General features: G+C 47.3%; 1 long non-coding RNA gene across 1 annotated transcript; it reads left to right on the top strand.

The window, feature by feature from the left end:
- Positions 1–6,705: 6,705 nt before the first annotated feature.
- Positions 6,706–12,194, top strand: LOC136522458 (uncharacterized). The gene is made up of 3 exons (XR_010775903.1): positions 6,706–7,200; positions 8,946–10,529; positions 11,924–12,194. It is a non-coding gene; the product is annotated as an uncharacterized lncRNA (long non-coding RNA).
- The last annotated feature ends 584 nt before the right edge of the window (positions 12,195–12,778 follow it).

Below are 12,778 nucleotides of genomic sequence, written 5' to 3'. Positions count from 1 at the left end.
CCCATGTCTTTAAGTGTTGCTCACGCTAGTGTACCTGTGGACTCACCTATGTATATCACATCTAGGTTGTCACTCAATTATCCAAACCGGAAGTGTTGCTCACGCTAGTGTACCTATGTATCTATGGTGCCACATCAGATAGCTCCAGCGAATGCTAAACAACATAGCCAATAGCTATTTTCTCGCTCTATGCAAGCATGCCAACTCTCAAATGTTTTGCCAAACATCTAAGTACTGAGTTAGCATTTTTCAAAGTGTTTTAAAAAACATTTTTGTTTGAAACTCACCATGTGACAAGTTCTAATGCATATAAATCAACACCTAGTGGCACTAGATAATCGTATTTGGTTTAGAGTATTCCCCTCTTAATAGTATGGCTATCAATCATAAACCCGACCACACACTCCATTGTGTCTCATCCGCCGCTAAAACAAAACCTCTAAGATATACATTTTTCTTCAGGCTTGTTTTCATCTTTCCATCTTCTCCAATTGTGAGATTGCTTCATTTGGATGGATCACTCTTCATCCAACTGCTAGCCTTGCTCATCATCTTGGTGTAGACATCACCTAGCTTAATCGACATTTAGCAAAAGGTTAGTCCACTAGTTATCTCAATTACCAAAGCCAAACATAAGATTTTCAATCTCTCCCATTTTTGGTAATTGATGACAACAACACAAAAATAGGAAATAATTTAAAATTCCAAGCTAGCACTTCACGCAAGTGTAATTTGCTAACTTGGTTGGGACCTTGTGTTGCTTATCCATCATGAATACCACTTGGGAAAGGATTGGATAAGTTTCACAAGATCCAACTAGGTAGTGTTAGCTCGCTCTACGTATGTGCTAGATAGGTTTGGTTTCAAGCGTGCACATATGTTAGATTGGAATTGTGGGTGAATTAACACTACATAGTGATGCTAAGGTGTATAGTATTACCATTTGAAGATACCACTGGGAAATTTCACCTTGATGGTTACTTGTAGATCATCTTTGAACTTCATCCTTAGCATCATGGTTAGCTAGACATCAAAAACACTAGAAACCTGTCTTAGATCAACATTATAAGCGAGTTTCTAGATACTACTTACAAAACAACTAAAGGCTCTAGCTACCACATGGAAAACTAATAATCTAATATCAATTCATCAATCAAGCCTATTTCTAGCAACCAACACACAAGCAAGAGCTACCCCTTGAAAAACTACTTATAATGTGAATCCAAGCAAACATATATGTATAATGTGATGTTTCCATTCCTTGATATAGTTCCATTTATACCTGGATTTAGACAGTTATTCAATCATACCGAGGTTGGCAATGTACTTAGCACCTCTTTTTCCTCAAATCTGGCTCCATCCCTACTAATACAACATCTAATAATGATTTTTGGTTACATGAGAAAACCTGTTTTCTAGTAGTGTGGTTCATGTTTCAATTCTTTCTGATGTTCTTTTGTTTTGTGAACTTTATGTTAACATGGGGAAGTGTCAATTGACTTTAGGTACACACACGGTGGATCAATCACCAATCACACGACTTCGTGTGATTTGTTGTTATATGTACACGTACACGATTATATCATTTGTGGTGCTTTTGATTCTATCAGTAACCATTTGAGCACTTTTAGAGAACTCCCAACCAAGAAACTAGATGGTTCCTATGTTCATTAATTAGGGTGCCAACTAAGCAAAAAATAATGTGGCACTGCAATTAAAGAAGGGAGAAAATGAAATGGTTTCTTAGATAAAAAACCATGCATGTACACGAGAACTAAACCATGAAGAGATGTAATAGGCAGATGATGGGAGAGAAGATATATGATTGAATAAAAAAATATTTTATAGAAACTCTCCATTAAAAATATAGTTCCTATATGTAGTGTCTACCTAAATTTATTATAGGCATAGAAACTACATACGGCTTCTAGCATTGGGACTGCTCCTAGTACCCAACTTATTAGATGCATAACACTTCACTTATGGCCGACACTGCAGTGACAAGACACGCACGCTGGTGGCTAGCAGCCATTGTGGCTGCGATAGCCCGCTAGCAGCTGCGCATTGCAATTGTTGTCTTGGCAATAGGTCTCACTTAGGGACAGCCTCTTTGGTGCGACTGTGGTGGCATAATAGTGTTGGGGTAGCAAGGTGGGCTCGGGCTAAGGCCCCTGCTTCATGGTGAAGCTGACAACGACGACGCCTTTGTTTGACGCTGTTTTTCTCATTGGAGGTTTGTCATGAAGTCGATCTAGGCATCGTTGGACACCTTCCCACAATGGGTGTTGCTACAGCTTGTTTGGTGGCCCTTGTTGCCGGTGCAGGGTTGGAAGTTTGTTGTGGTGGCTTTGGTGTTGTTGCCGTGGTTGTGTGTTGGTGTTCTTGTGTTGTAATGATGTTTCTTGTTCGTGTTTTCATCTCTATCAATGCATAGACCGATAGTTCACCTGTGGGGTTCTCTTCAAAAAAAAAAAAATCGGGTTCTCTTCCAAAAGAAAGATGCATAATACTTGTACTGAACAGAAAGTTCAAATTAAAACTTCCTGTATGTGCAAATATATACTCTCTTCATTTTAATTATACTAGGTCAGTTTGGATTTTTTAACCATATTGCTTTTGCTTATCTAAATAGCCAATTTAGAACAGAGGAAGTGTATGCTCCGAGTGATCGCGGGCGGGTGCATGCGCGAGGTCACTGGAGAATTGAAGCAGTTGTGTTCAGCGGAGGTTGAGGCGGCGCGCAATCGACCGAATTAAACCTCCCCCGCGGGTAAGCCCATGTTTAGTTCCAAAATTTTTTTCCAAAAAGTGCTACAGTAACCATCACATCGAATCTTGTGATACGTGCATGGAGCATTAAATGTAGAAAAAAAAAACTAATTGCACAGTTTGGTTAGAAATCACGAGACGAACGTTTTGAGCCTAATTAGTCCATAATTAAACACTAATTGTCAAATAAAAACAAAAATGCTACAGTAGCCAAATTCCTAAATTTCACCAACTAAACACACCCTAAGTATACGAAATGGCGGACATCACATCAGCGAGGTCAGTCAAACTTGCCTGCTGCATGCATTCAGTGATGGTCAGTAGATCCAGAGCTTCAAGATATGCCTGCATATCTCCATCTCCATGTGATCGATTGACTGATCTATTGACCATCCAGAGCTTCAAGATACGCCTGCATACATATATACACCGCGTCGCGATCAATCATGCATGCCTGCCGTTAGTGAGACCATGACTCCATGAGATAGTATTCCTGTGACAAAATGGCTCACTGGCTTACCCTTAGCTTCTAGAAAAATGGATAGATCGATACGGGACCCTTGAATACTTTACTAGTTGATGATATAATAGTATGTGATCTGGGCGCCATCGTTTGGATATGATTGTTAATTTGTTTCGGCTACTTTGACTTGACTTCAGCTCATGGACCAACTTGACGGCCACAACCAGGATGGAGAAGGAAATATTAATAAAGGAGTGCCATTTACATTAATTAAATTAATTGTATTGGTTTTGCACGTCACTCTTGGCAGCGACATCCACAAGGACTTGTTAACAGAGGAAATTAAAACTAATGCTTAATTTTATTTGGGCTGGCCTGTGAAGCTGTGACAGATGATTCAGGCCCATGGGCTGACCGTTTTGATGGACCGGTGTAGGAAGAAACGTCGACTTATCAGTCCGTGCAGCAGCAAGCATAACTATTTCAGTCTTCAGTCTCGGTACACAATTCGTGACTACATACAGTTTTCAACTTACGAACAAAACAGGAGTTCACTTTCCCTGTCTTTGCAGGCTGAGAACTGAGATGAAATTCCCTGTCTGTTGGATCCAAGGATCACAATCACACACAAGATTCACACGGTGGCTAACCTAAGAACTCAGAACGCGCAAGAACAGACGAACACGAACCAGCAACTGTCAGATGGCAGTGCTGTTTTCCACCGATATTAGTTTGCAGTACAAATGTGATAACATCAGTTACAATGCGCTCACACACTTTTACAGTACAAATGTGATAACATCAGTTACAATGCACTCACACACACCTCAAAGGTCCAGCTATTTATACCAATAGCTTACAGGCACTATGACACACTGTAATACAACTTAAAACAAGAAACATAGGAGTAAGGATGAAAACGGTACGGAAATATCCCGTACCGAACCGCATCGTTTTCTACATTTAATCCGATCGAATTCGTATTTTCGGACAAATTCGAATTCGGTTCGAAATTCGAAACACCAAATTCGAAATCGGAACGAAAACGGTTTAGACATTTTTTCGACCGTTTTCTACTTTTATACTTTTAATTTGGAATATCCCGAATTCGAAATTCGGTTTCGAAATTCGGTTTGAACCAAATTTGACCCACTACAAGTCCAACCTTAGAAAAATTATATCTTTTTCAGACAATCTCGGATGAAGATGATTTTTTATATGAAAATTGTAGTTCTCGACGAGATCTACAACTTTTTAGTTCTTAGTTTTTTCATTTGATGTCTTGAAGATGTTCAAAAAAATTAAGCAAAGTCAGTGATATATTAATCGTGTACAAGCGCTTGTTGCCTTAAAAAAATCATATCTTTCTTATATCGTGTCGAATGGAGATACTTTTTAAGAAAGTTGTAGGACTTGTTAATTATTATGTACTTGTTAATTGTTATGCACTTGGTCATACGGGTCAATATTCCGTATTGATTTTTCGTATACCGACCGTGTTCGACGTAATTCCGCTCGAATTAGTTCGTTTTCGAAATTTTTGATATTCCGTAAGTTCGTGTTCGTTTTCGTGTCCGGCTTTACCGCTTTCGTTTTCATTTTCGTATTCAAATGTAGAAGTAGAAAACGGTTAAGAGGTTTTCCGACCGTTTCCGACCGTTTTCATCCCTACATAGGAGTAAGATGCAACTGCACGCTCTGCACAACGTCGTGGGCGTGGTCACCAGCCTCCAGGCGTCAACTGCTCCTGCGTCTCCCTGTTTTGAATTCAAACTTGAGCTTGGCGCCTTCACTACTGCCTTCCTCCACGTCACCAGAGCATACACACCAGCAGGCTTACTCCAACAATCTCCCCCTTAAGCCTGATGAACCTCAAGCTCACGAACACCTAACAGGTGTCTCATCACTCCCAGCTTCACTAATGGTAGTGGCTTTGTCAGAGAGTCTGCCTTTTGCTCCAAAGTGCTCACCCTCTTGACAATGCTCTGTCCACGCTCAACACATTCTCTGATATAATGATACTTGATATCAATGTGTTTGCTGCGCCCATGGAACACTGGATTCTTCATTAGCTGAATAGCAGAATTGTTATCCACAAACATAGTGACCACCTTGGGCTTAGTTCCTGTGAGCTCACTCAACAAGTTCCTGAGCCACATTGCCTGCATTGTTGCTGCTGTTGCAGCCATGAACTTAGCCTCACAAGATGGTAAAGCAACTGTTTTCTCCTTGTGTGAACACCAAGTGATAAGACTGTCATTCAGATAAAATGCCATCCCTCCTGTGCTCCTTCTGTGATCCAAATCCCCCGCTAGATCACTGTATGAATATCCTACCAGCTTTTCTTCCTTTTCTTCTTTGGTGTAGACCAGCCCATAGTTCAATGTTCCTTGCAAATACCTCAGTATATGCTTCACAGCCCGTGAATGAAGGACAGTAGGCTTCTCCATGAACCTGCTAGCCATACCAACAGAAAATGCCATGTCTAGTCTTGTGTGCAACAAATACCTGAGACAACCAATCACCCTCCTGTACTCAGTTGGATCTGTTTTCACTCTTTGCTTGTCATCATGCATTTTCACACCAGGATTCATTGGAATCTTTGTTGGATTGCAGTCTGCCATCCCAAACTGTGACAACACCGTTTTTGCATAGCTTGTCTGCTTGACTGTAATGCAATCTTCTTTCTGCTCAACTTCAATTCCTAGATAGAATGACAATAGGCCAAGGTCACTCATCTCAAACTGTGAAGTCATCTGCCTCTTGAAGGTTGCAATCTCAGATGGATCACCTCCAGTTACAATCAAGTCATCATCATATAACACCAAGGATCACAGCTGTCCTTCCAACACCCCTAGTGTAAACAGCAGGTGTAACAACCCGGATTTTTTTTTCTTTTCTGGAAACCAAAATTACGAACTTTTTAAAAATTTTCTTGTAATCGTGTGAAGCACGTAAGGCTAAATCAAGAAGTGACACGTATCCATCCTGTATCACCCAATGACATGCTCCTAAATTGCACGATCATGCATGCTCCTATTTCCGTTCTAGTACGTGAAGCTTGGCCCAGGCCCAAACGAAAGCAACAGCCCAAGCACCTCTTCCTTGCCTCTCACGTGAACAGCACGCTCGGACCTCCCTCACGCGCGCCGCACGCGCCCAAGCACCGCGTGCTCCTTACGCGAGAACAGCTGACGTCGCCGCTAGTAGCCCCACCAGCCAGCCGCACGGACCAACTCGCGTACGCTCAACGCGAAGGAGCCACAGACGCTGTTAGCTTTCCCGTCGCCCGGCCGTTTCCTTCGTCCTCTCCGTACTGAGACGCTCCGCTGCTTTCCGTCAACAGCAGCCAATGCCGATGGATGCCCACCTGCTCCCAGCATCGGATGCATGCCACGTTGCGCGCCCGTCACATCAACGGCACAGACGCCGGGGCCTTGCCCTGGAACCCTAGGCGTAGCGCCTAAAAGTACCAGCAGCCGCCGCTGCTTCCAACTCCATCATCCATCTGCGCCGCCACCCAGCCTCCTATTCCTCCCTTCCAGCTTGCCGCGAGGACGGCCACGCCGCCGGCATCTCGCCGTGCCTCTCTCCTCGCCAACCACACGACCCCGCCGACGTCGTGGCGTGCAACCACGACCCCGGTGCACTGCTTCCGTCACGCACCGGCCTCACCACCCGGGAGCACGCCACCACGTCGACAGCGGGAATCCTCGACGCCCAGAACCGCGAGCCCTGCTGCCTCCTCGCCAACGAACGCCGCCGAGCCGAAGATCCACGCTCTGCGTTCGCGCTGCGCCAACGCCTTCTTCCACCTAGCGCCACACCACCGGAGCCGCGACGCTCGAAGCCTTGAACCGCGAGCTTGTTCCACGACGTCGCCGCTCTAACACGGCCTCGCCACGCGACGTCTCCGCTCCACCGCGACGACAGCGCGTCCACGACTATGTCCTCGACCACATCCACCGGTGAGCGTCGCCATGCCCCTTTACCAGCCCCGCCCGTTCTCGCCGGCCATGGCGTTCTGCACCATGGAACGCGGGGGCCTGAGCCACCACCGGCTCACGGACACGCGCACCGCACAAGCACCGGACCGGCCCCATCCCAACGGAACCACGAACCCTGGCACCGAACGTCGCCATGACACCGCCGCGGCCGAGCCCGCCCGCGGCGAGCCGCCGTCCCGGCGTCGCGAGGACCCCTCGATGCCATGCGCTCCAATGAACCGTAGACGCCATGTTGTAGTATGCTCTGTGCGCACGTTGGCGTCCAAGGAAGCCGTAGACTTCACCTACTAGCCTCACCGTCACGCCCTTCCTGCCTAGCGCACGCCTCGCCGGTGTGGACCGCGTTGGGCTCCTGGCCACCGGGATGACCCTGTTGGCTTGATTCATTCACTTCTGGGCCAGCCTCTCAGCAAGCCGCGTGGAGCACAGCTGAGCCGTGTCTCCTCTTCCAGGATCGCGTGGAGCACAGCAGTGCGAGCAGCCCAACCGAAGCCTCGTCGCGGCCTCGCTGCCGCGTGGTCTCATCGCCGTCGCGTGCACGACGCCGGCGAGCACCACCCACGAGCTCCTGCACAGACCTGTCGATCGACGCCCTTGCCTTGAGCTCGCACTGCACGGATAGCATAGAACGCACGCACGCACTTGCACACAGCTCCCACACACGAACGTCGTGCTCACGCGAGAGCAAAACGCCCCCGGCAAGCGGCTCTGGACTACCGCCGGGCTGCCTTAGCCTTGCCGTCACCCTGCAAGCGCGTCACGACAACGGCGTGACCGCCCCGCACGCGCCCTCACACGCGGACCATGGTGCCTGCACGTGCACAGACACCGGCCTAGACGCACGACGTCGCCAGCCGCCGCCGATTTGGCCTGGCCGGTGTAGCCCCCTCTAAAGGCAAGAAGCCCAACACTGGCTTCCCCATTCTTGTTGTTGGGCTGTTACGGCAGCAATAGCAGCCCAAGCAAAAGCCCAACTGGACGGCTTGCTAACCGGATAAAAGCACCAGCCCAGCACTGGCCCGTGGCCTCCCCTCCGTCTTCTTGCTCGTGGGCCGGCCGGCTGCACCAAGCCCAATTCGGCCTCGAGCAAGACACCAGGCCCACTGCGCCTCTGAGCCAGCACAGTAGCAGCCCAATTGGAACAGGCAGCCCCTTTTCTCTTTAGGAATCAATCCAAGCTTTGAAAATTCATATTAAATTCAAATGGCATCGGAAAATTGTGAAACCAGTTTTGTAATCTTTCTAAAATCGAGCCCTACGTTGTGGACCAACCCTTAAGTACTTTTGACCCCTCGAAATTGAAGAGCCCACTCTTTGCTTGCGCTCACACTGTTCGCGCAAGTCACGTACGATGCCCTGGAATGCCACCATATGGTTCCAAGCACCCCTCGGCCATGATCTATGACCAAGCCACTGACTCAACGCTCTTAGCCATGCCTGGCCAACCATGGCCAACCGTAGCCATGCAAGACTGGCCAATCGAATCTATGGTAAGCCATTGTTGGCCATTACTGGCCAAATGCAAGTCGTGACCTTCAGGGACAAGCCATGATATCCCTTGGACATCCATGCCCTCGCTACGCAATCGAGCCATAGTCGATATCTTACCGTGACCATAGAAAGCCCCCGTCTTCTATCTTTCCATATACATATGTTATCTCCGTTATGCTCCATCCTTACAACCCGTCTATATGTCTGCCATACAGGAATTCATCTATCACCCAGCTATGGAATGTGCTACTCCGCAGTCGTGTCGAGTTGTTGCGTCTTTCGGTCATGTTTGGTTCTTATCGCTGGTTGTTGGTGTTGTTGCCTGTGTGCTGAGCCTTCGAGCCGGCTAAGGGATCGTACCTCGTTCAGACGTTACGATCGCGGGATCCGTCTCGCCATGACCGTGATGCCGAGTGAAACTCGACCCCTCGCTTTTTAGTTGACTTCATAGTACCACGAGTGTTAGCTCCTGTCTTCGGCCCTAGAATATGGTCGTGATGGATTCGATGTCGATACTAACATCGATGCGGATATCACCCGCACGCTTTGAGTCCTCCATGACCAAGTCCTATGGGAGATGACCTAGGAGATAACAATCATGGAACGATGGATGCCAACTCGTTGGTGTAGCTTGTGGCCACGAGTTCGCCTCGCCATGACCATGGAGCTACGCCACTCTTTTGCTTTTACTTGCCTCTTCGTGCTCAAACCCCTGTATGCTAGTACCTTGTATGACAATCGCATTTCTTTGATTCCCACGGTGATAACCGCACCGCTATGAATTAGAGAGATGTCTTAGTGCCAGTGCACCTAAGTCAGGTACCCTACGAGTGGTTTGCGCACTTGGTGTTTGTCGCTTCCTTCTAATGCCCCGTCTTTCGTCGTGGCGCGAGTGTTGGAAGAAGTAGACCTTGCCCCTTGTTGTTCTTGCTCTGGTTGCACCGTTAGCCCGCTCTGTTCGATTTCATCTTGCCCATGACGATTGCATCAAAGACCGAACTATTCCCTTTGGGTTAGCGAAGCTATGGTCTATGTCGTACCTCGGACCCGTGCGTGTCGACCCGATCGACCGTCTAAAACCATCTTTCCCGAAGATGTGTCTAAGAACATGACATGGATGTGCCTAGCTAACCCCTGCATCTTTTGCCGTGTTGAGCGACCCTCTTCTTGGCTCCCGATGTTATTGTGTCGTGTGGATCGAGGGGAACCGTTGATGTCCAATCTCTTTGCGCTACCGCTTTATACCATAGCGGGCGAGCCGAAGTACATTGGAGCCAAGTCACAATAGCATTAATCGTTCTTGTATGCTACTCGTGTCCAATTGTGACTTGCGGGATAAGGCTATAAGAGCCGAACCCCGCCGTTCTTCTTTCTTGGGGCCCGACTTCTAATCCTCGTCAATTCAATGACACCGAATCGAAAGATCATGAGCCGTGGTGTTTGCTCTAGATAAGCTCTGGCTTAAACCGTTTATTGTAAAGCCATACTGGCTTGGCCATGACTTAAGCTTGTGCTCAGCATACCACCACTCATGTTTCTTTGGCCCGAGGAAATCGGACAACCACCGAGAGGGCTAAGCCGTGTATCTTTTATTGTCTCGTTGGTGTTATTGGATCTTCCTGTGCCTTGTCGTCTTTTCGGGTGTCGAGTGTTCTCTTGCCTTGCGTGACGCTTAGCGGAGTAGCTAGCGATCGGACCAAGAGAACGTGAACGATGACAAGGACTGTGGATAGAGTCAACCTAGGAGGAGGAGACCCCGCTGATCGGATAATTGAACCGCTACTACCTCTACGTCGCAGGTGTCATGGCGGCACCCTCTTTTAGAGAATCCTATTAGACATTGCATAATATCTAGAACTGCTAGCGCTTTATAATTATTCCTTGATAGTACTTTGATGCATGCTACTACCTAAGCCATTATTACCCTGATGCAACCCACTCTACCACGTCACCCTGCTTTGCGCATTTGCTCGCTTATATATGCTTACTTGCCTGCTTGCTTGCATATTACACCACTATACTTATTATTAACTCCACTTCGCATTAGATCGGGGGATGTGATGCTGGTGGTGAACCCCCTAGGAAGGGTTTGGCTATGGGTGCCGGACATGGTGGTGTGTGAGCGTGCTACGTGTGTCTTGGGTGCGTGGAGAGTGAGGGTTGTGTCGACCGAGCTGGAATAACAACGAGCCTGGGGCGAGTCTTGCCATGTGGTGCTACCTGGGCACTTGGATATGGAATACCTATGGTGGGTAAATGGTAATTGGAGGTGGCCTTGGGTGTGAACCTCGAAGAGGTGGAGCCCAGGGTAGAGGTGTTGTGGTGGCACGTAAAATGGAAACCCTGATGAAGACATTCTGGCTTGGTAAATCCCTAAGGACTTACTAGTAATCAGACTCACCGGGAATCCTTTACATCCCACTCGCCCTATATGGTGCGGGACGGTCGGACTACTTGGTAGAACGATGCCACTACTGCTAGGCGAACGTGTGCAAAGAGGTACGGGGCGCACGGTTTCCCCCCACACCCTTCCGAGACTTCAGGAGGCCTTGTGGACCTAGCTCTTGACATCCGGAGGGCCCCGGCTCTGTCTATGACTCACAGTATCAGCCATCCCAGACTAGACTTGGGATGTTCCAGGGCTGAGAGGTAGTGTGGCATCGTTCTAGGCTAGCAAGCGACCGGAATTCTACCTAGGAGATACATGGCTTCGAGGATGGCTAATCTTGTGGGTATGTAAAACCTCTGTAGAGTGTTTGGTTGATCGATCAATACATATGCCGACTTGTCGGCTATGGACCTTTCCTGGGTTTCGCTTAAACTAGATAGGAGATGAGTCCTTCTTTCCTCCCTCTAGGGTTGGGGTATTTTACGGTCGTGAGCCTTGGGGGCTGTGGGCCGTTGAGACAAGGTCGAGAGGGAGTTGGCCTGTCGACCTGAGTGTGTGAGATGAGATGTGGTGTGGTGGTGTGGAGATGGTTTGGGATGGATGGTTGGCGGATGGATATGGATGGTGTGGTGGTGAATGTGTTAAAAATTGGATATTATTATTATATTACTAATGTTATTTACTTCTCATGCGCTAAGGATGCAAACCACAGCCAAATATTAGGATCGCCAGATCCCTTGTTTATCTTTTCCACTAAAGCTTATCGGTGCTGACCATGGCCTGCACACATCTGGCGGTGTGCAGATTTTCTGCTTCTCAGAGATGCTGACTTTAGAAGGATTAGAAGATCTCATGCCTACGCTCAAGTTTGGTTCGGAGATGGAATCTACGCTGCACTACGCCAACTCTGATGATGCCCGTGAAGGAGGAGCCTTCACTTGATAGTCTTCCGCTAGATTAACTCTGTAATAGGTGTGTTCCCTAGTGATGTAATATCTTGTATTCTTGTAATCTTACGATGTATGACTGTGACATTGACTGAAATATGATAATATGATGTAATTAGTTCTTGGTTTTATCATATTAAAATTCATTCTGTGGATTTTCCCTTCAAGGAAAATTGAGGATGTTTCAGCAGGTTTAGTTGCACACTTCTTGAACCCAAGATTCTTCAGACTCTTGTCTAACTTCACATTCCAGGCCCTAGGAGCTTGTTTGAGCCCATACAAGGCTTTGCTTAACTTAAGCACCATTTGCTCCTTGCCTTTCTTCACATACCCTTCTGGTTGTGATACATAGACATCCTCCACAAGCTCACCATTCAGAAAAGCAGATTTTACATCTAAGTGATGTACTTGCCAACCTCTATTAATTGCCAAAGCTAGTATCAATCTGACAGTGTCAAGCCTTGCTACTGGTGCAAATACTTCTTCAAAATCTATGCCTTGCTTTTGCACATATCCCTTGGCAACCAATCTGGCCTTGTGCTTCACTACCTCTCCATTTGCATTTCTCTTGAGCTTGTATACCCATTTCAAACCAATGGGCTTGTGACCAACTGGTAATTTCACCAATTCCCAAGTCTGGTTTTTGTTGATGGACTGCATCTCATTGTCCATTGCTGCTACCCACTCTACATCTCCTGTAGCCTCTTGGTAT

Source organism: Miscanthus floridulus, chromosome 18 (genome assembly GCF_019320115.1).
Source record: "Miscanthus floridulus cultivar M001 chromosome 18, ASM1932011v1, whole genome shotgun sequence".
Lineage (NCBI taxonomy): Eukaryota > Viridiplantae > Streptophyta > Magnoliopsida > Poales > Poaceae > Miscanthus > Miscanthus floridulus.
The sequence above is the reverse complement of the archived record's forward strand: the minus strand, read 5'-3'. Positions and strand labels throughout refer to the sequence as shown.